The sequence below is a fragment of the Bos javanicus genome, chromosome 23, assembly GCF_032452875.1.
Source record: "Bos javanicus breed banteng chromosome 23, ARS-OSU_banteng_1.0, whole genome shotgun sequence".
NCBI classification, from domain to species: Eukaryota; Metazoa; Chordata; class Mammalia; order Artiodactyla; family Bovidae; genus Bos; species Bos javanicus.
Window position 1 is genome coordinate 19295069 of NC_083890.1, and position 22803 is coordinate 19317871.

Below are 22803 nucleotides of genomic sequence, written 5' to 3' on the forward strand. Positions count from 1 at the left end.
GACTTGGTTGCAAACACAGCAAATATTCAGGCCACACCAGTTATTCAAGTATTGACCTGTCTGCACTGGTGGGTCAGGCATCATTGTAGAGTACCTCACCACCATGCCACCACCCAACTCAGAACCCTCCTGATTCCCCAGCCCCCAGCATGAGTGGATTAATGGCAGACATGGCATGGGATAGCCCACATCTTGCCCGAGCACTGTAACTGACACCAAAGCTTAGAACATCTATTGTCCAGACAACCAAGCTTTCTAAGTGGAGATGTTCCTCATCTCCCAGGCATAACCAAAATGTGTTTCTCCCTTTGCACCCCCACCCTCACCCCATGCCCTACACTCTCGTGCTTTGTCACATTTTCCGCTGCCCCCTCTGCCTGGAGCGTCTTCTCCATCCCTCACTGCTCTCTGCAGACCATATAGGAATATGGCTCTAAGACACCGAGTGTTGGTGACCACCCTCTCTAAGCCTCAGTGTCCGCCTCCATAAAGTGGGGCTTCCAAGGGGACCCGCAGTGCAGGTGATGCCTGAGCATAGTTCTAGGTGCAAAGAGACAGAGCACGGCCTGTTGGTATTAATATTACCAGCCCTGCTCTTCCCATGACTTCTCCTCAAATACAGGCACCCATGAAGCCTTCCCCCAACCCCCTTTGGCTTGAAGCAGCGGCTTTCCCCTCAGAACCTCTGTGACCCACTCCTTCAGCCTTCCTTCTGGCCCCGGCTCCCTCCATCTCCCAGCGTCCTGCAGGTATAGAAGAGGTCTAGCATTTCCCGTCTGATCAAGGGCAGATACCCTGATTCATTTTGTCATTTCTGAGCCCAGCGTGGCAACCATCCGGGAGGCTGAAAGTGCTCAGTGAAGCTTTGTTGACATAAGATGAAACGTGGAGAGAAGCGTCTGTTGAAGGAGTAAAGGCCAGATGATTTCAGTGAGAAATGCCATGGGGCTTTGCAGACAGGAGAGCTGCACAGGGTCATGGACAAAGCCACACACTAATAATAGTCCAGCTCTGTTCAGCATTTACCACGTGCCAGACACTGTTTGAAGCACTTGGCAAACTTGAACTCATGTTATCCTTGCAGCAGCCCCGTGAGGGGGTTGCTGAAATTGTGGCTCATCTACTGAACACCTCACAGGGAGCAAGCAGGGACCACCTTCATGCTCAGCTGCCCTGAGATGTGCCCAACACAGGCATGTCTGTTTCACCATCACAGCACCTCCCTCACCCCACCTTTGGGGTCCTGTCTTCTTCTGCTTCTCCCCCACCCTCCCCCCACATCTGACTCAGATGCTTCACTCACACTAAAATATGAAAACCATTTAAGTCTCCCAGGGGCAGCGGCACCACTTGGAAAAACGCAAAGATTTTTCTTTGTGTCCCTGAAATCACACCTGTTTTAATCACACATAAAGCTAGTACTGCAAATCCATATTCTATTAACTGAGAAAGAGGCTACAAGAGCCCGCGGGATGCAGGAGAGTCTGTGTCAATCAAAAGGGGGTTTCTTTAAAATAACATAATCCTGAGCTGGTTTCTAAGAAGGGGAAGGGGAAAGAAGAAGAGCATTTCAAGCAAAGAACAGGGTGCATCGGGGGCTGAGGCCATCATGGGAAAGTCTAGTATGAAGGCAGCAATAAATTCAGATTTATTTCAACACCAGAGTTCCTGGGTGGAGCCTAGGGGCTTGTATTTTTCAGAAGCTCCCTGGAAGGTTCCCACATGCAGTCATTTGAGGATTCACTGGATTAAACCAGGGATGCCCAGTTCTGGCTGCATTTGGAATCTCCCAGGAAGCATGAAAGCAACACTGAAGTTCAAGCCCCACCCACAGAGATTCTGATTTAATTGGTCCAGAGTGAGGCCAGGCACTGGGATTTGTTGAGGCCTCCCAGAGGTTTACTTTTCTCTGGTGGCTCAGACAGTAAAGTGTCTGCCTGCAATGCGGGAGACCAGGGTTCAATTCCTGGGTCGGGAAGATCCCCTGGAGAAGGAAATGGCAATCCACTCCAGCACTCTTGCCTGGAAAATTCCATGTACAGAGGAGCCTGATAGGCTCAGAGGTTTTCTAAGGAGGGTTAGGAATACAGTATCCAGATAGCAGGCAGTGATGAAGATGAACAGAGGGTCAGGATAACGGCAAAGGAGGTTCATGAGATGGAGTGTGAGGGACTCAGTACAGACACTTGACAGCCTGGTCAAATACAAGTATTAACTGAAATTGTGTGATTTTTTTAACAAGATTTTTAAAAATTTGACTTTTATTTTATGGATTTTGCATATATCACCTACTTCCAAAAAAGGTATGATCATAACAAAAATAATTAACAAGAGGGAAGACAGACCTCATTACAAGGTTGATAAAATGTAGTGATGGAAGAGAAAATTGCATTCAGGGTTTCAGAGGATGTGAGGCAAGCCTCTTCCCCTGTCTTGGGCTATTCAAGTCATCAGCCATCCTTCCACAGGATATAGGCTGCTTGTAAGTTCCATCCCTCACTCTGACCCTGACTTGGGGGTCCCTGACTCAGGGCCTTGGTTGGTCCTCCATCTTTGCACACCCCATGGGAGACACTGCAACCCTCCCACAGAGGAGGGGTCAGCAGATCTTGGTGAAATGAATTGTTGACCCAGCTCATTCCTAACAGGCAGCTTTTCCAGAGAATGACAGAGAATATGGCTTATCTGCATGTGAAGACTGTATGGCGTGTTAACTGCAATGTCTGCTAGTTAAAATGAGAATGGCCATTCAGGCAGGAAGACTCTTAGTTGCAGAAAATGTCACAAAGAACACAGAATTCAGTCCTGCTCCTGCCACCAAGTCAAATTTCTGGGTCAATCTGCTGTAGTATGTGTTACCCCTGATAGTCACACGTGTGGGTGTAGTATACATGTGGATGTCCACGTCCATGTGTCAGTAAATCTGCTCTATTTCCGTATTTCTCAACTCTGCTTTTCACTGTCACCTTCTCTAAGGAGACTTCTTAGAGACGTTTTCCTCACTAACCTCCTCCCCATGAAAATTTAATACCACAGATATGCTATCTGTTTATATGCTGCGCGTATCTGTGCTGTACATAAGAGGAAGATTTTTCACCCCTGAAGAACCAATTTTATACTCCTTGGGGAGATATGGCCCTCACTAAGAATGCAAGGCCTATACGTGCATCCATGCGCATGCATGCGCGCACACACACACACACACACACACACACACACACAAGATAGCTGGCTCCTGGGGGAGAAACCTGCAAAGCATTTTGAGCACTTAGAGAGGACGCTCCTAACCAATCACAGCCAAAGCAGACAGCAGCCCTGGTGCAGGGGTTCTCATAGGAAACGGATACCAGCCATCAGAAAACTAGGGAACTCTAGCAAGTTCTGAAGCTCCCTGGGCATGACCTGATCCCTAGATCTCCAAATCTTTTGAGCTGGAAGAGATTTTACAGACCACACAAGCAGAAAATATCTGTGTGTGTTAGTTGCTGAGTCGTATCTGATTCTTTGTGGCCCCATAGACTGTAGCCTGCCAGGCTCCTCTGTCTATGGAATTCTCCAGGCCAGAGTACTGGAGTGGGTTGCCATTGCCTTCTCCAAATCTGATTGTTTATAAAAAGAAAATACCTAAAATTCTAATTTTTACATTACCATTGCAAACCACTATATTCACACATCTACTTTAAAGGGAAACAAAACACATTTGGGACAAAAAAGAACCATTAGCATATTTATCGTTTTATAGGTATGGTTACCAGAGGGGGCAAGATTTTATTGAACAATAAATCAGTCTCTAAGTATCTAACATTTTAATTCTGTGCAAAGACTTGCAGGGAGTGTGGAAGTAAAGGTCAATGACTCTGCCTTCAAATGTCTTATAGCCCAGTTTTGTTGTAACTTAAACCACGTGTTGGCATCACTGACTCAATGGATGTGCGTTTGAGCAAATTCCTGGAGATAGTGAAGGACAGGGAAGCCTGGCATGCTGCAGTCCATGGGGTCACAAAGAATCAGATACAAGTGAGCAACTGAACAACAACAAAACCACATATAATATCTGAGGAGTAAGAAGGCTCTCAGGAATTACTGTAACCTGTTTCCACTCAGTGAAAAGGCTGTACTTTGGTAGTACAAAGAAGGATGAAGAGGGAGGAGGAAATCATAGCATAATCTGCTTATGATCTACTTGACCCCAGTCTTCTCCAGTGAGTCAGATGCTTCCACACTCATGACAAGAACTTCATAGGATCCAGATCTACGTTTTTGTCGGTTTCTGTTAAAATCATCCCAAAGAAGTCACTGAACTTATCAAAGAATATTTGGTGTTAAATATCCTAACAGCAGAGTCTAAGCACTTAAACTAGGTATTATAATTAATGTCATAAAATCATTAGGATATAAAAGAAGACTCTGTTGCACAATCTTTCCTAAGGAAATACTGATAAGGGCTCTTGGTAGCAAACCACAGGGCTCACTGTAGCTAATTTAAGCAGAAAAGGAAACAGGCTAGAAAGTCAATTCCTGACTTCTGCCTTAAAGAAGCAGGGCCCAGAAAAAGCATACTCAAGGGTGCAGAGTCACCACAAAGTAAGACAAATGTCCCCTACGCACGTCAATACTGAAATCGCTGAAAATACTCTCCAAAATACACACATATGAACAGTGAGCAAAAGTAGTCTTTGTTATTACTCTGTCAGCATTTGAAAGAACCAATTTTCTGCCAAACCACGGTATCTGAAATTGTTGAAAAAGAAGTCCTTGAATTTGAGGAAATAAGGCATACACACACATAGATACACACAGATACACACACAGATACGCACAGACTCACACACAGACACACAGATGCACACAGACACATAAAGATACATAGACATATACAGACACACAAACACACATGGGGAAACGGGCCAATGTGAAAGTTATCAAAATGAGTCAACAGTAGCCAGAGACCATAAGTGGATTCCATGAATTTACACAACCTGAACTGAGGCCAGGATCCAGCCAGCCCCGGAATGCGGTTCCATCTATTTCATAGTTGAAAAATTCCCCAGAAAGGCCAAGTGTCTTGGTCAAGGGCCCAGGGGAGTCAAGGGCAGAAACCATTCCAAGTGTTTACTGTTAGGAATGCTAGCCTTATAAAACAACATTCTCCTTTCTCAGGAGATTCACTTCCTGGAGCAGTGGTACGAGGCCTCGTCGATCGGCGTGCCTGTTTGAACTGCTTGCCTGTCTCACGTGGTGCACAGAATCGGTTGGGAAATGCGGTCATGATTGTATTTTTACCTGGTGATGCGCCTGGGCAGACCCTGTAGCACCTGCTCATTGCCAGGTGGCTGCGTCCCAGCTCACAGATGTCACAGCACTGCCCGGAGAAGCAGCGTGTGTCAGCAGCACGGGGCTTGGTGGAAGGCAGGCCAAGCGGTAAACGTCAAGGGGATCATTTGACAGAACAACACCCCAAGAGCAGGGCATGAGACACAACGCACGCTGGCAGGAACGAGGAAAGGGCTCTCTTTCCACATGACTCTCCTGCACAAGGACTCAAGTCCACAATCACAGAAAACTCTTCCTGGGTCTGGTACCAAAGTCTAGAGCCTCAGTTTCCAGGAATATTTCATCACATGCAGAATAGATATATTACTAATGTGGATTCACCCGGAAACATCCTCCAAGAAATTCAGAATGTGTCATCTTACAGCTCCACCCTGGATGGCCAGATCTCAAGGCTTAGTGGCAAGGAGAGTGACAGGTGAGTGTGGGCACCTCCCTGGAAGGCAGCCCCTCCAACCTCACCTTGTGACACCAAAGGCCAAGACCTCTACTCTGGACAATACACCTTGGGCAGTTCATTTCCTTGTCAGCCTGGCTCCTAGGTCAGGGGTCAGCCTACCACCTGTTTATATCAAAGTTTTATTAAAACACAGGCATGCCCATCAACTACATATTGTCCATGGCCGCTTTCTTGCTACAGTGACAATGTTGCATAGTTGTGAGGGAGACTGCATGGACTTCAAGGCCAAAAATATTTACTATGTGACTCTTTATGGAAAAGGCTTGCTGACCTCAATCTAGGTTAAGGGGGCTCTAAGACCCTATATAGGTCAGGAAGCAACAGTTAGAACTGGACATGGAACAACAGACTGGTTCCAAATAGGAAAAGGAGTACGTCAAGGCTGTATATTGTACTTTCGCCACCTCATGCGAAGAGTTGACTCATTGGAAAAGACTCTGATGCTGGGAGGGATTGGGGGCAGGAGGAGAAGGGGACAGCAGAGGATGAGATGGCTGGATGGCATCACTGACTCGATGGACGTCAGTCTGAGTGAACTCCGGGAGTTAGTGATGGACAGGGAGGCCTGGCGTGCTGCGATTCATGGGGTTGCAAAGAGTTGGACACGACTGAACGACTGAAATGAACTGAACTGAAGACCCCTCACGAAATAGACAGTAAACTGCTTGAGAGGGTCCCTTGGAAATTTTCCATCAGGCCTCCTGCTGTGCTCAGTATACAGAGAATCTATCTAAGAATCAATCTATCCAAGAATCAATGAGCTGAAAGGGACCTTGACTATCATGTCATCCAATCCTCTTATTTTAGAGATGAAAAAACCCTAATGACCAGGCCAAGAGCCTAGAGTGACAGAAAGCAGAAGCAAACAGAACCCTTCCTGAATTCCACTGTATTGCTGAAACTCAGTATATATCCAGTAAATATGGAATAAGTGCAAAGATACATACAGATCTATATAGCAGTATCAGTAGTTGAGCATATGGTGTATGTCAACACCATATGGATATACGCATTTCAGTCTTGGACCTCAAACCTTGGGAGTAAAGTGGATATATAAAAATGTGTATGTACATTATATATTATGTATAAATATTATGATAATGTATGTACATGTGTATACGTGTGTATGTATAAAGCAAAAGGAAAATGAAGTCTCTCAGTAATGTCCAACTCTTTGCCACTCTATGGACTATAACCTACCAGGCTCCTCTGTCCGTGGGATTGTCCAGGCAAGAGTAATGGAATGGGTTGCCATTCCCTTCTCCAGGGGATCTTCCTGATCCAGGGATCAAACCCAGGTCTCCTGCATTGCAGGCAGACGCTTTACCATCTGAGCCACTAGGGAACCCTGTGTGTGTGTGTGTAAAGCAATAATAAAATTATGGTGCACACGCTCCTTTGTAGGAAACAGCCAGCTATGAGGAAAGGCTCTATCTAATCTGTGACTTCAAGGTAACCATGACAGTTGGATACTGTCCTCCTTGTTTGAACCCAACTGAAGGAAATCAGCACCAGTTCAGGGGACAGCCATGTCATGAGTGATAGTTGTCTTCCATCCCTGGCTTCTTTTTCTAGCTCCTTGCAGACCATCCTCCCCCATGTCACAAGCCCTTCATCCATGAGGTGCATCTGATAACTGCTCCTTTGTCTTCCTCGGCTGATGTCCGATCACACATCGGGAGGTACTCCTTCACCCCAAAGTGTTAACCAGCCAGGCGTTCCCTCTGAGGACCTTTATCTCCACTCTGGAATGAAAGGTGCCTCACCCTTGATAATGTAGTTCTTGGCACACACGTCAAAAAATGTTTTCTGAAGAGCATCAGGCCTTGATAAGCTCCAATTGCCCTTTACAGTGACCTAAAGTGGGAGCAGGGCCAGAGGGATAGGCCTTGGGCTCTCTCCAGTGTGCCCTTGTTCTCCTGGTCAAGAGAAGCTCCTGGGGTCCTGATGGGGTGGAAAACAGGGGGCTTTCATCACTAGCTCCTCAGAATCTGCCCTGGCAACAGGTCTGCTGGGAGATGAGGATGGCTTCTTCTCCCTTCTCCACCTCATTATCCAGACCTGAACTTAAACCCAAGCCCTCATCTGCTTGTGCCCCAAAACTCAGCTCAGTGCCTTCGAGCCCCCTTGATTCCAGCTCCCATAGCCTGCACTTGCCCTTGGTTCTGGTTCTCCTGCGTGTCCAGTGGCTGCCCTGCCCGCCCTTCTATCCCAGACTTCAAGTTCTATCTGTGCCTGATGGTATCTGCCTTGTGTATCTTACTCTCTTCCAGACTCAGGGCCAGGCACCTGGTCAACCTCACGCAACAGCTGCCACATGGAAAAGTGCATTGTGAGCATGTTTGACTTTAATTTTGTTACTTTTCATTACTAACATACAAGATGTGGTTTTGTAGTCAGTCAGACCTGGGTCTGAATTTCAACTCCACCACTTTCCGTGGGACCCCAAGTTAAGCCTTAACATTTCCAAGCCCTAGGTTTCCCACTGGTAAATCAGTCACAATGTACCTACCCCATGGCTTTGCTGCATTAGAAATACTGAAATAAATGGAGTGGTGCGCACAATGTCTGGAGCACAAGAGATGCTCAAACAATTGAGTTTATTATCAAAGCTTCCCACCATCTTGCTGCTTTTGACTATGTCACGTGTCTCAGAATGACTCAGAAAGGGCTGAGCATCTGTGAGGCTGGGCCCCCATGGAGTAAACTGCAGTGAGTAGCTCATTTCTTCCTCCTCACTTCAGACTGCTACATGGCAATGTAACAGCCTACCCTCTCTAGGCCTCAGTGTCCTCTTATCAAAAGCACCGTCAGGCTTCTCAGAAGCTGCTGGAATCTCCTGAGGACTCAGTGGAGCCCACTGAATTCCAGGAGGAACACTGTTAACTTTCTTTTGATGTAATATTGTTCATGTTTAGAGTGCCCTGGTAAATTGTCTGCAATTATTTTCATTATAGGACTCTACTGGAGCTCTATAAATGAGTCTGGTTTAGTTGCTAAGTCGTGTCTGATTCTTTGTGACCCCATGGACTGTAGCCTGCTAGGCATCTGTATCCCTGGGATTCTCCAGGCAAGAATACTGGACTGGGTTGCCATTTCCTTCTCCAATAAATGAGTCTAGTTCTTAGTAATGTAAGGGCAGAGTAACTGGAATAAACATAGTTTTATCTCAAGCAAGGGGTCCCTCCTTGAAGATGAGTTTCAAAACTTACCCTAGAATCCCGAGGCACTTTGGCCAATGGCCATCTGTTGGCAAGGCGGACAGAGTCTGCTTGGGTAGCCACCCACATGTATCACACAGCAGGTACTACCTCTCCTCCTGGCCTGATGGGTAACTCAGTGCACATGCTGCTCTCCTCATGTCTCTCTGCCCCTCCTTCTGATCCTCTTCCTCCTGCCTCCTGATTTGATAAAGCAATGAGAACCATTGTGGCAGCAAGGGCTACAGTGTCCAGATAGAGCCCATGCAGGGTAACACATTTTAAATAGGACCTCTGGGGACAGACCTTAAAGCAAAGAGGTCAATGGAAGGGTGGGAACTGATTGACATCAAAAGGTAGGAGTTGATTGACAGCAGAAACAGGAAGACGATTTGAGAACCAGTGGGTCTCTAGGCAGCTCTGACTTCCCTGTGTGATCACTGCCCGGTTTCTAATGTCGAAATCTGATTTGGCTTTGGACTATTCATTGTGACCTATGGAGAGTTAAGGGAAGGCAAAGTCATGGGCATCCTACTCCAGCTGCCATTAAAAAAGCATCTCTTGACTCAGCACAAGCACATTCTCTTCACACAGCTGAGAGGGTCTGAGTGCGATGAGGCGGCAGGGAGCACGAGTCCCATTGCTTCAGGATGGGTCCTAGCTCTGAGGCCTTGGACAGGGATCAGTCTTTCTGAGCTTCACTTTCCTCATCTCTAATTTGAGAGTAATAACAGCAATAATAGCATCCCCTTCCCCATGGGATTCAAGGAGCTAAATAAGCAAGGGCTTCAGAACAGCATGGGCTTCCCTGGTGGCTCAGATAGTAAAGAATCTACCTGTAATGTGGGAGGCCCGGGTTCGATGCTTGGGTCAAGAAGATCCCTAGGAGAAGGAAGTGGTAGCCCACTCGAATATTCTTGCCTGGAGAATTCCATGGACACAGGAGCCTGATGGGCTACAGTCCATGGGGTCACAAAGAGTCAGACACAACTGAGTGACCAACGCTGTCACACAATCAGAACAGTGCACAGCCATGGTTATCATTATTCAGTTTCCAAGCATATTCTCTGACTTTTGAAAATGCAGAGACAACCATGTGACCAAAGAGGACCGGGGAATGAGGGTTGACTTTTCTCCATAAATCAAGTCAGCTCCCCTCTGTTTCTCCCACTTTCCCCCCTTGACATCTGGCCCCCCATGAATTCCTGACATTTTTCACTTCAAGTGCATTATATTCTGGGCATGGAGATGAACAGCTGTACCAAACAAAACAAAACAAAAACAAAACAAAACCACAAACCCATGACTGCTTAATTCCATAGGCCATGGAGCAGGTTCTAAAGTCAAAGGTCAATATTTAAGATGACTGGAATATAATGTACATTGAGGAGACCTAGGAACAGCTGGTAGACTCACTTGCCCCTCAAATTTCTCTCCAGTGCCTATCCCAATCCTTCACATTCCCACTGTTAGACTCCCTTCTCTGGATCCAGGGTGTCCATAGGGACCCTTGTCATGGGCAGTGTTCCCATCATGGACTATGCATTGGAATCCTGGGGCACTAGCCAGCTACAGATGTCCAGGACCTCCACCTCTGAAGACCCTGATTCCTAAGTGTGTGCTGGAATTTGGAAAGTGTCCCAAGTGAACTATGTAATCATGCAAGGCTGGGACACCCTGTTCTGGTCGAGATCACTCTAGTCTGGGGTCAGGACCTCCAGGTTTCTCCCTCAGCTCCTGCAGAAGAATGTGGAGTACAGGCCCCAGAAAGTCACCTTGTCTCTCATTGGGATTAAATATCTGCCTTTCTCCAAGGGACTGCTTGAGGATAAAATCATACACTGTTCTTGTTCAGGCTCTCAGTCATGTCTGACTCTTTGTGACCCCATGGACTGTAGCATGCCAGGCTTCTCTGCCCATCACTATCTCCCAGAGTTTATTCAAACTCATGTCCATTGAGTCAGTGACACTATCCAACTATCTCATCCTTTGTCACCCCCTTCTCCTCCTGCCCTCAATCTTTCCCAGCATCAGGGTCTTTTCCAATGAGTTGGGTCTTCTCATAGGATGGCCAAATACTGGAGCTTCAGTTTCAGCATCAGCCCTTCCAATGAATATTCAGGGTTGATTTCTTTTAGGATCAACTGGTTTGATCTCCTTACTGTTCAAGGGACTCTAAAGAGTCTTCTCCAGCACCACAGTTCAAAAGCATCAGTTCTTCAGCACTCCTTATGGTCCTTCCTTACGGTCCAACTGCCTTCCTTATGGTCCAACTCTCACATCTGCACATGACTACTGGAAAAACCATAGCTTTGACTATATGGACCTTTGTCAGCAAAGTGATGTCTCTGCTTCTTAACACAATCTCTAGGTTTGTCATAGCTTTTCTTCCAAGGAGCACGTGTCTTTTAGTTTCAAGGCTGCAGTCACCATCTGCAGTGATTTTGGAGCCTATGAAAAGAAAATCTGCCACTGTTTCCACTTTTTCCCTATCTATCTGCTATGAAGTGATGGGACTGGATGCCATGATCTTAGTTTTTTGAATGTTGAGATTTAAGCCAGCTTTTCCACTCTCCTTTTTCACCCTTATCAAGAGGCTCTTTAGTTCCTTTTCACCTTTCTGCCATTAGAGTGGCATCATCTGCATCTCTGAGATATCAGATGAGAGACTCAAAAATGCTTCTGAAACTGCATGAACACAAAAGGAACCATTTTAGGAGAGTCTAGGAAATCAAGCCAGGAGAGGGAATGAAGGCTTGGTTGGAATATCATCAATGTCAGGTAGAAGCAGGTGAACTTGATATAGCCGGAAGAGGAGTGGATATGACAGAGTATTCCAGGAAGAGTAAGCTCAGCCTTTCAAACATGGTGGGCTTACCACGTGGCTCAGTGGTAAAGAATCCACCTGCCAATGCAGAGGGCACAGGTTCAATCCCTGGGTCAGGAAGATCCCCTGGAGAAGGAAATGGCAACCTATGACAGTATTCTTGCCTGGGAAATCCCATGGACAGAGGAGTCTGGCAGGCTTCACTCCATGGGGTTGCAAAAGAGTCAGACATGACTTTGAGACTAAAAAGCAACAACAACAATCAACCGTGGTGGGCAGGAGGAGAGCGAGGCTGCTGACAGGATGCCACCTTAGGGGCTGATGAGATGATGCAGCAGTAGGAAACAAGGAAATAAATCATTTCTATGGTAGAGATGGGCTTGTTGTTTGTCAAACCTACTTCACCTTTTCCTGAAAACACAGTGGATAACATTCACGCTCCAGCCCATGGAAAGTGGGTGGAAGTGATTCTGCCACTTCTAGGCAGGGACCATGCAAACTCTGTGTGTGATCCTCCATTCTTCCCTGTGATGCTCCATCGTTTCCTCTATGTTGATCCAGTGCAGAGTCCAGCAGAGGAGTTGGCAGCCTTAGGGGAGGGCAGGATCACAGAGAAGAAGGAGCCAGAGGAGGGGAGGTCATTCACCAAACTCTGCACTGAGCTATTCTGTGAACAAGGTGATGGGTGCATACTGACCAATAACACAATGTCTTAAACAATGAAAGCTCTAATTTATGAAAGGAGCTCATGTTCTGATTTCATTTGATCCTTACAGAAATCCCATCAGACAGACCATATCTCTGCTGTGCTCCTACAGTACTCCTGGAAGAAGAGGTCACATGACCTTCCCCACGTGGCATCTCTCTCTCCCCAAAGTCCTGTGGTGCAGCCCTGCCCAGAACCCTTTATCTCCACAGGAAAAATCTGAGGCATTCGTGATAAAGGACCACAGACATATGGCTCCTTTGGTTTCCAAGGCAAAAAAACAAAGACACAGTGGATGCTAGATTTTATGATATGACTATAAAATGACAAGAACTCAAAAGTGAAAATGAATAAAAGGCAGGTGAGGTTGTCCCTCCCCCCAACCACCCACCTGCGGTGTTTCCTGGCCCTCTGCTCCCTGTCAGCTTTCGGAAGCAGAGGTGGGCAGGGAGGGGAGGGGAGCTTTGGTTGAGTCAAGAAGTCTTTATCAGTTGCCATGCCAACCTCCCAAACTGAGTTTTTAAGCAATAGTAACTGGGACATGGTTTTCACTTCCTCTGTGTTCTAGCTAATGGGTTCCCAGTTGGAGTCCATTCACTACACACACTCCCTCCTACATTTTCTGGGTTATCTCTAGTCTTATACTTGATTCTTACCCGCTTACTGCAGAATAATGATAAATAGAAGTGGAACACATCACCTTGAGCTCCATGGAGGTTGGTATGGGGTATAGGGTAACCAGTACCAAACTGTTACACACCCAAGCACAGGGAGATGAACTCCCATATCAGAATACCTCTCTGGGGCCAGCCATGCCACCTACAGAAAATTAAGTACTTCCTCTTTTAAAATACAGTTGTCCCACAAACAGGAGGTTAACACATGCAGTCTTTTGCATTTTAGATAAAAACCCAAATCACTCAGTTTGCCCCATGATCCGACTCAAACTGTCTACCCTCCCCGCATCTCTTCACAGGCTTTGCCACAGCCCAGCAGAACACTGAACTCTTCTAGACACTTCGTAACCCCTTCTTGCCTCTACAGCCATCACTGATGTGGTTTCCTCTCTCTGAGATGTCACGTTCATTTCCTCTCTGCTTCGTCATCATCTTTGCTAAACCCTCCTGTGCCTCGTTTTTCCCTCTCACATGGGCATTTGCTAAAGCACAGCCTTTACCCACTTCCCCAAGCTCCCACCTTCAGGGAACCCATTCTTTCAACAGTAGGACGGAAGCACAAGTTCAAGTCTGACCTTATCTCATTCTTAGCTCTCATTGTCCAGCACTCCAATGGCCACGTGCCCTCCACTCCGGCCTGCTGTCATCTCAAACAGAACAGTTCTAAAACCTGAAGATTGCTCTCATTACCAAGATTGCTCTCCGCTCCATTCCTCATGGCTCTATTTCTACCCTAGATCCATCGGGTTTCTGAGTTCAAAGGAACCGTGAAGCTCAATTCATTCATCTGCACTCAATCCACTTACAACAACTTAGATAATAATGGTCAAGCCCACCACTAGCATCCATCATCCCAGACATGGAAACCAGCCTCTCCAGAGGAGAACCGACCATGAATCTAAAGCTTGGGCCTCCCTCCTGTGTTTGCACAGGCTTCTTCCAGGGCCTGCACTCATTCTGTAGCCACATCACACTTCCCCAGTATGGTCCTCCTTTTAGCTCTGGCTTGGGTTCATGATGGCCTCCCAACAAGCAACACTGGAGAAGCCTCCTCCCGGCCTCTCAAGGCTCTCCTTATTCATAACCACCTTGAACACAGTCATAAGAGCAAAGGCAAAAAGAGCAGCAGCTCATGTGTCTTCTCACGTCTTTTCCTTAAGCCCATAAAGCACACATAACCCAAAATATTAGACTCTGAGTTTATCTGATAAGAGGGCGTCAGACCAGATGACTCCACAGAGGTTTTTCCCAATCAAAAATTCTGTGATTTTGTGATCGTTGAGCCCATCTTACAGAAGAGAAAGTTTGGCCTTAAAGAAAGTCACACAACCAGCATAGTGCAGCCAGACCTAGAATCCAGATATTTGAACTTTGAACTCATTAGTCTTCCCACCACATTGTGCAAAACAGTACAGGAACCATTCTAACAAAGCAGGGACCAAATCAAGCTCCTATTCTGGGTAGAACCCTCTGGTTACTCCGCATTACTCACAAGGGGTCAAAAATCACCTAGCTGCCATTCAAAGCCCTTTCTCACCATTGTGTTTCTTTCTCTTATTTCCAACTGTGTCCTTCCATATGCCACTCTTTTTGGCCAACCTTGAATACCCCACTCCCAGGCACTCAGTGACTCCTCATCACTCTTTAGAGCACAACTCAGGGACTTCCCTGGTGGTTCAGGGGCTAAGAATGCACCTTGCAATGCAGGGGATGGGGGGTTGATCCCTGGTCGGGGAAATAAGATCCCACATGCTGCAGAACAACTAAGCCCTTGAGCCACAACTAGAGAGTCTGTGTGCTGCACTGAAGATCCTGCATGCCATAACTAAGACCCCACGCTGCTGCTGCTGCTGCTGCTAAGTCGCCTCAGTCATGTCTGACTCTGTGCAACCCCAGAGACGGCAGCCTACCAGGCTCCCCAGTCCCTGGGATTCTCCAGGCAAGAACACTGGAGTGGGTTGCCATTTCCTTCTCCAGTGCCTAAAAGTGAAAGTGAAGTCACTCAGTCGTGTCCGACTCCTAGCGACCCCAAGGACTGCAGCCTACCAGGCTCCTCCGTCCATGGGATTTTCCAGGCAAGAGTACTGGAGTGGGGTGTCATTGCCTTCTCTGAGACCCCACGCAGTCAAATAAATAAATAAACGTATATATGTATGTATATTTTTTAGAAAGTTCAACTCAGGTCCTATCTCCCCAAGACTAGACCTGGAGACCTCATTTGAGCCACATGCATTCCTCATTTCATTGCCTACCAAGCATGTGGCATGATGTTGACATTTTTACTCCTCAGCTTCTAGTTCACGGGCTGCTAAGACGCCATCATCTCTGATCTCCCCTCCCAGCTTTCAGCTGTCACAGAGCCTGGCACAGAGTAGCCTGGCTCCACAAACATGTTTGTTAATTGGTTAACTGATTGATGGATTGTTTTCAATCTCTTAACTCCCCACATTCTTTATCTTACTAATATTTCCTTCACACCCAGCTTTTTAAATGACTTGTCACTCCTATATCATAAAAAAAAAAATTACAGAGGAAGAGAAGCAAGTTTAAAAGAGAGGTCAAAAGCATTCCTTTCCTCCTTTTCTGGTTTATTTAGGGTCAATCCTGGATGACTCATGTGAAGAAACATATTTGCCTCAACTGCCTCCATCCCAAGAAACGCATACTTCCAGTAGGGAGTCAACTTTCTCTTGCCCTTTGGATCTTCCCCCCGGTAGGTTCAACCCTATTTACCCACAAGCTGGGCCAGCTGTTCTCAATCTTTGATGAATCCGAGGATCGCCGGTGGGAGATGTCTGGGATTCACCCCAACCTCTTGAATCTGAATCCCTAGGGACAGGGATGGGCAAACCTGTATGAAGAAGCTTTGCAGTGACTTGTTTTGTGCCCCAAAGGCTGAGTGCCAGTGGCCTAGCCATTGTTCACCATGAGCAGTGCAAGAAATATAACTCAAAGAACCTCTCTGTGCTAACAGAGCCAGAGGGGACCTCTTTCCAGAGGTTAATAACTCCATTGCTTTTTACCAGAAAGAGCTCATTTTAGTTCTGACAGCAGATTATCTATCTTATTTACCCTTAAGTATTTCACATCTCAGATCTAAGACATTCCTTGAATAAATATATGAATTTCCAAAGTAGGTTGTCACTCAGGGAGCTGGCAGACACTTCCCCGGTAGTTGGAGCTGACCCCTCAGAATGCCAGCAGGGTCAGATCTAAGATGCCCTGGGTGGAGACTCACCTTCAGGAAACCCATGATTAACCACTTTGCATCTTCATAAAAAAGACACTTGGGGATGGCTCCTGGGTAATAGTTTTTAAAGGTACCAGATATTAAGAGCCTATTACATTTTCCCAATAGTCTAGATAGGTAACATGCATACGTGTGTATGTGTTTCCTAGGACAGTAGCCATGGCTAGGCAGAGCTTGAAGGTTGCAAACAAATGGGAACACTGCATAGAGATTTCAGGGGTCCTCTTGGAACTAAAGGACCTGAAACTCCAGAAGCTTCTTTCCTACTGAAGAGTCAAAATTGTAGCACCTGCGGATGAGCCTGGGAGGCTCCACCTGGAACCCAGGGACAAGAAGGGGATGAAACCCTGGAAGTAATACCCCCATGGAGCTGAAAAGGGAGGGGCCAGCGTAGCACTCCCAGTGATTTGATGCATCCTAGTCCAGCCCCTAGAGCAGCTACCAGAGTGGGAGCAGCTACCAGAGGAATCAACACCCCTTGAGCTGGAAGAATCTGACCATTGGTCAGTGATCTACACTCTCCTGGGGTTACATTCCTCCAGACAGTGGTTGGTGGGGGCCTCCAGCTCTTGGAGCAGCAGCCCCATCAGAGGCGATCAGATCCAGAGACCACTGTGCTCCAGCTCCCATCACTCTGTGTCTCTGCACCAGCGACTTCTGGGACACATTAAGGAAGGAACGTGCGAGGGCTCGGCTTCTCACTTTTTGGGCTATCCTAGGCCTGCCGAGGAGGCTTTACCCAGATTCTACACATCTCGTTCAATGCTCACAGCAACCCCAGGAAACAGACATTGCCATTATCAGCATTGCACAGGCAAGACAACTGTGGCCCAGAGACGTCAGGCAGCCTGTCCTAGCTCACACAGCAGGTGACCTTCGGGGCACCAGAAACTGCATTCTTCTAATGCATCTTCCATCACCACTACCATGGGCTCAGCGTCTGAATTTCAAAAGAAACCAAGAATTAAAAGCTTCTGACTTATCTGAACCCATGGGCTCTTTGCCCTGGGTGGAGAAAGCTACCAAACACTCCAGAGACACAGCTCAGGTAAGCAGGGAGGCAGGGACTGACACCACTGGCCGTGGGCTTTAACATCTTCAGACCCCCAGTCCTCACTGTCACCACCTGCCACGGTACCTGAGACTTGTATGAGTTGACCTTTGACATCGGTACTCCCAGGGATGTGTTACCAGGTAAGGATGTACTGCTGACACAGCAGGGCAGATGGATTTGCGTGTTGCATTACTGACCAAAGAGCAAAACAGGAGAAAACAGTGGCATAATGTGATAAAAGGAACTTCAAAACCTGATAAACCCATGACTGGCCAGGTGACCAAGCAGCCAGTGGCCAGCTGGGGTCTGAGAGGTAACACAACAAAATTTGATCCCGTCTGTTCTGGAAGTCAGATGACCACACCACGGGTCGCCATGACTTGACTTGTGCTCTGCACCACTGTCAGAGCCTTCTGGATCACTCCATAAATGAAATGACTAGCCATTTCCATCAGACAATCAGCAGGCCTCCGTTCTGTTTCCCCCGGGGGCTGAATTGATCATTATTTACTAGACCGACCCCACACACAGACGGTTCTGGAGTCCTGCAGATAAGGGCTTTATGGTCTGTCAGCATCTGTTCACTGCAGCACTGTTGGCTGTGAGCTTTCTATCAACAGCACTCCTAATGAGAATGATCAGGATGACCTGAGGCTGTTAGATATTCTAGACATTTATCCACACTAGCAGAGCCACCGAGCTCAGTAGTGGCAAAGCTGCCTGCCGAGAGACCTGCCTCTGATCAGGACTCAGTGGCTCTGCCCAAGAGCTCCACTCCAGAGTTGCCTAGGGGTGGGGGTAAAAACACCGCTTCTGGCTCCCACCTACAGAAACTGTGATGTAACTAACCAGGGAGCAGCCTGACATCAGAAGTTTTAAAAATCTCCCCCAAATTATTTGATGCTGTAGCCAAATTTGAGAACCACTGGTTTCTGTTGAAACTCAAGAGACATTTGTTTCAAGTTGGGTGGCTTTGGTGACTTTCAACCTCTGGGGTCTAGGGCGGGGACTGAAGGTGGAGGTGTTGATACGGAAGGAGGAATGAATGCCTTGATCTAACTACACAGCACATCCTGTGTTTGTCTTCCCAAATCACTTTCTGTTTTGCTTTTATTTCCTTGTTCTTTTTTCTTTCAATAAACCACGCTCACTGCCTCTATCAACTCTAACCTGTTGTCCTCCCTTTGTGATCAAAGTCCCAGCTGTGTATGATCTCATTTATTCTCAAAATAGCCCTGCGAGTGAGGAAGCAGCCAGGCCATTGTTCCCTAAGGCAAATCAGGGACCTGCAGATCAAGAAAGGTTCTATCTGCCACGGGACTCATATCCTTATCGAAGTCAATGTGTTCTCAGCAATTTTCAACTTACACAATGTTTTCCTCTATTTGTTCCCGTGGCATCCTCACAGCCAGTCTGTGGTGACAGTATTTTCATAACCAGGGTGACCACACGTTCTCATCAACCCCAGGTGACACCTGCTGTCCCAACCTAACTACTGGAAGTACCTCCTTTCTCTCTCAGGAGTTTGGACGATAAAAGATAAGGGCACTTTATTTATAATCACCCGCTTGTTTTAAGAGTGGGGATGTTGAGATTCATAGAAGTTACGGAACTTGTTCAGAGTCACTTGGCCAATAAGAGGCAGAGACAAGATTTGAACCCCTTTCTCTGTCCCCTCCGCCCCATTCATATTTGTTGGGAAATGAGAATGAGAGCTGACAGACTCAATTCAAACCTTTCTTATTATAGATGAAGAAATTAAAAACATTGGGTCAATGATCTCTTAAACATCCCCATGAGATGGCTTCCCCGGTGGTCGGTCCAGTGACTGGGAACCTGCCTTGCAGTACAGGGGACACCAGTTCAATCCCTGGTCCAGGAGGATCACATATGCTCACATGCCTCAGAGCAGCCAGATCCATGTGCCACAACTACTGAGCCTGTGCTCTAGAGCCTGGCAACCACAACTTCTGAGCCCACGTGCGGCAGCTACTGGAGCCTGTGCTCTGCAACAAGAGAAGCCACTGCAATGAGAAGCCCTCGCGTGGCAATGAAGAGCGGTCCCCACTCCCGAAGCTAGAGAGAGCCCTCGTGCAGCATCAAAGACACACCAAAGCCAGGGAAAAAAAAAAACAAAACAAAACTTTTTAATTAAATAAATAAATCTTTAAAAAAAAATCTCCATTAGAATGTTCCCCGGAAGGGAAAGACTTGGAGTACAGAGCAGGGATGGGTGGGAGCCTTGATAGCGTTCCATGACCATATTAGAATGGACTGGAAATGGAAATGGCAACCCACTCCAGTATTCTTGCCTGGAAAATCCCATGGAGGGAGATCTACAAAATCCCTGGTGGGCTACAGTCACAAAGAGTTGGACACGACTGAGTGACTAACACATTGGAATGAATTCGTAAGTTGCCAGTAAGTGTCATCTTAGAAACACTTGAAAGGCAGACTTGGCAAAAGAAGGTACAAGGCCTGACGTATGGGTATTTGAGAAAGAGTAAAGAATTTAGAGTCTAAACTGCTAGTTGAGGGCTGCATTTGAATGTTATTTACTGCTATCTACTTCTGAATATTTCACTGACGCTCTTTGAGCACCTGAGTTTTTCAACCATAAAATGGGATGAACCATCATCCTTAGTTCCCGAGGTTGTTACAGGGAGAGCAAACTGCAGTTGGCAAAGTACTCTCTAGCATCATGTCTCAAGAGGTCCCTGGGAGCCACATGTCATTTGTTTTCATCACTTTTTACCTGTGAATCAAGGCTCATGGATTAACGAAGCCGGGGATCCAATGAGATAAGGTATTTGAATGTGCTTCCTAAGTCCTAAAATGCCACCGTTTAGTATTATTAATAAGCAGCAGCAGTGGTAACAGATAATGATCACCAATCCATCTGGCATAAAATCTATTGTATGTCCTTGAAACTCTCATGATAATGAAGGTTTTAAGTGACACACAGAAGGTTTTCCTGGTGGCTCAGTTGGTAAAAAGTCTGCCCGCAATGTGGGTGACCTGCGTTTGATCCCTGGGTTGGGAAGATTCCCTGCAGAAGGAAATGACAACCCACTCCAGAATTCTTGCCTGGAGAATTACATGGACAGAGGAGACTGGTGGGCTAGAGTCCATGGGGTCATAAAGAGTCAGACACAAGTGAGTTACTAACTTTGGCTTTCACTTTTCCCAGGGGACAGGCCAGGTTTGGAGGTGGGTGGGTCTCTTCGAGGGATTGTTGAAGATGACCACATCACAATACTTACTGGATGAGGAGAGCCTCCCTGGAAGGTTTCCTAGAAACCAACCTTGCTGGGCCTGTAGAAATCACCTCGGATACCTGAGACCTTCCACAGGGCCTTTCTTCTGATGGGAATCCTACAGCTATGAGACATGATAAACCATGGAAATACCTGATTCTATAAATCAGGACATGGCTGGCTGCCTGGGCAGTGTCTTTATTTCACAATTATTTTTAGCCTTTACTTGCCCTTGTAAATGATCACTACTAACCAGAAGCTCAAAAAGGGGGTGGGGGGATCAAAAGAGCTTTCCTATCTGATTTTTTGTTCCCCATCAACTTGGTTTCTGTGCTGACCAAGAAGGCCTGCCTGGCTCTCATGGATTGCTTTCCTTTAGGAAGAAAAAAATTTAAAAAAAAAGACAACACAGGTACTTTAGAATTCTTGTGGGCACTGGGGGCTGCTAAGTGAGCTTTTTATACAAATGGAGAAAACCTCCAAGTTGCCAACCTGAAACTCAGAAGGTGCGGGTAGAATGGGCTTCTCACTTAGGAGCAGGGCAAAGGGCTCTTTTGGTTCTAAAAGAGTCAATTTGTGTTTCAAATAGCTTTCAGGAACTTGACACTGTGAAACTACCTGCTCCCAGGGAATCTGAGAAAGTCCTAGAATAGCTTTCTTCAAGAAGAACAGCAAGACTCCTTGCTCTGTGAAAGCTCTCCGTATTCGCTCCCTAGACCGCAGGCCTGGATGCCGGGGGTCAGGGCAGCCCTGGCCAGCTCTGAGTCCAACACTGCTCAGCCTGGGAGGACATGACCTCTTTCATTACCTGGGTCTGCCAGAGAGCCTGAAAATCCTTCCCAGAGGGGTCCCAGAACTAAATGAGGGTGACGGTGATGGAAGTCACATTTGGGGGAAGAGAAATAGGTCCAGGAAAGTTGTCTCACTAAAAACCAAATGTAATCTCTATGCATAATTTTGCAAAATAACCCCCTAAATGTAAAGCCCAGCTGAAATTTTTAACAAAACTTTGTGGGAGGCTGGGCCAACTAAGAGTATTTTTCAAGTGTAAGATAAGTCACAGCTTGTTTATTATTTTTTAATAAAATAAATAAAAATTACCGAAGACCAAAAGGCTGCTATCAGTGTCATATAGATCTTACACTTCCTGTGAAAATCTATTTGTGTATTTAGTTTGTAGATAAGGATCCTCTAACCAAAACAAATTTAAAAGGCACGTATATTTCCATACATTTCCCCATGTATAAAGGGAAATATACACGTCTCTTAAATTCAGCCAGAACAGGCACCAAGTTCTCTTCCCTTCTCAGTTACCTGTATATTTCTAGGGAAACTGCATTCTAAGATGTTTGGGGTTTTTTTTTGTTTTTTTTTTCCCCCCTTTTGTGAAAGTTCTCAGCACTCAGGCAGCCTGCCGGCGGCTGCCCCTCCCCCAAGTCCTGGCGACTCCGCACCGCCCTGGAGACAACTCTCCTGCTCTCAGGTTTCTCGGCTTCTGGAGGACCTATCAAATGTTTCTTTCTTGTTACACTGGAGGACCGGGAAACGGTGCATCAGCCTTCATCCTTCCTCCTCCAGGTTGCAAAGGAAGTGTAGCAGCTTTTGACGTTAGACTGTTTCGGCGCGGGGAGCGAGGGGACTTAATGAATTCCCCCCGCCCCGTGTCCCCTCCTCCAAGTCTGCCTCAGGTCACCCTATGCATTTCCTGATACAACCCCGCGGAAACACGATTATGACACTAATAATAATGTAGGCGAGTGGAGTGTTTGCTTTCCGCTTTGCAGATCACAGAACAAGAACACATCTTTGTTCCCTTTTGCTTTTCTTTTAATAGAGTAAAAGAGAGAACGGAGGTTTTAAGAAATGTTATTTCTACTTTGCCAAAAATCATATTATTAGTAATGCTTTCTTTTCTCCCTCTTCCTTCCCCCCGCCTTTTTAGAAGAAAGCTTCATGTGTCCAGCCAGGTTCCTGCCCTCACCCTGCACCCGAAGATGCCCTTCAGGACAAACCAAAATCGCGCCTAGGCAGGGTGATCGCC

The 22803-nt window shown here is 46.6% G+C and overlaps 1 protein-coding gene across 2 annotated transcripts in view; it reads right to left on the bottom strand.

Moving 5' to 3' along the window:
* The window catches only part of CLIC5 (chloride intracellular channel 5), a 171508-nt gene that overhangs the window by 91074 nt on the left and 57631 nt on the right, over positions 1 to 22803 (bottom strand). The gene's annotated exons all lie outside the window — the stretch shown is intronic.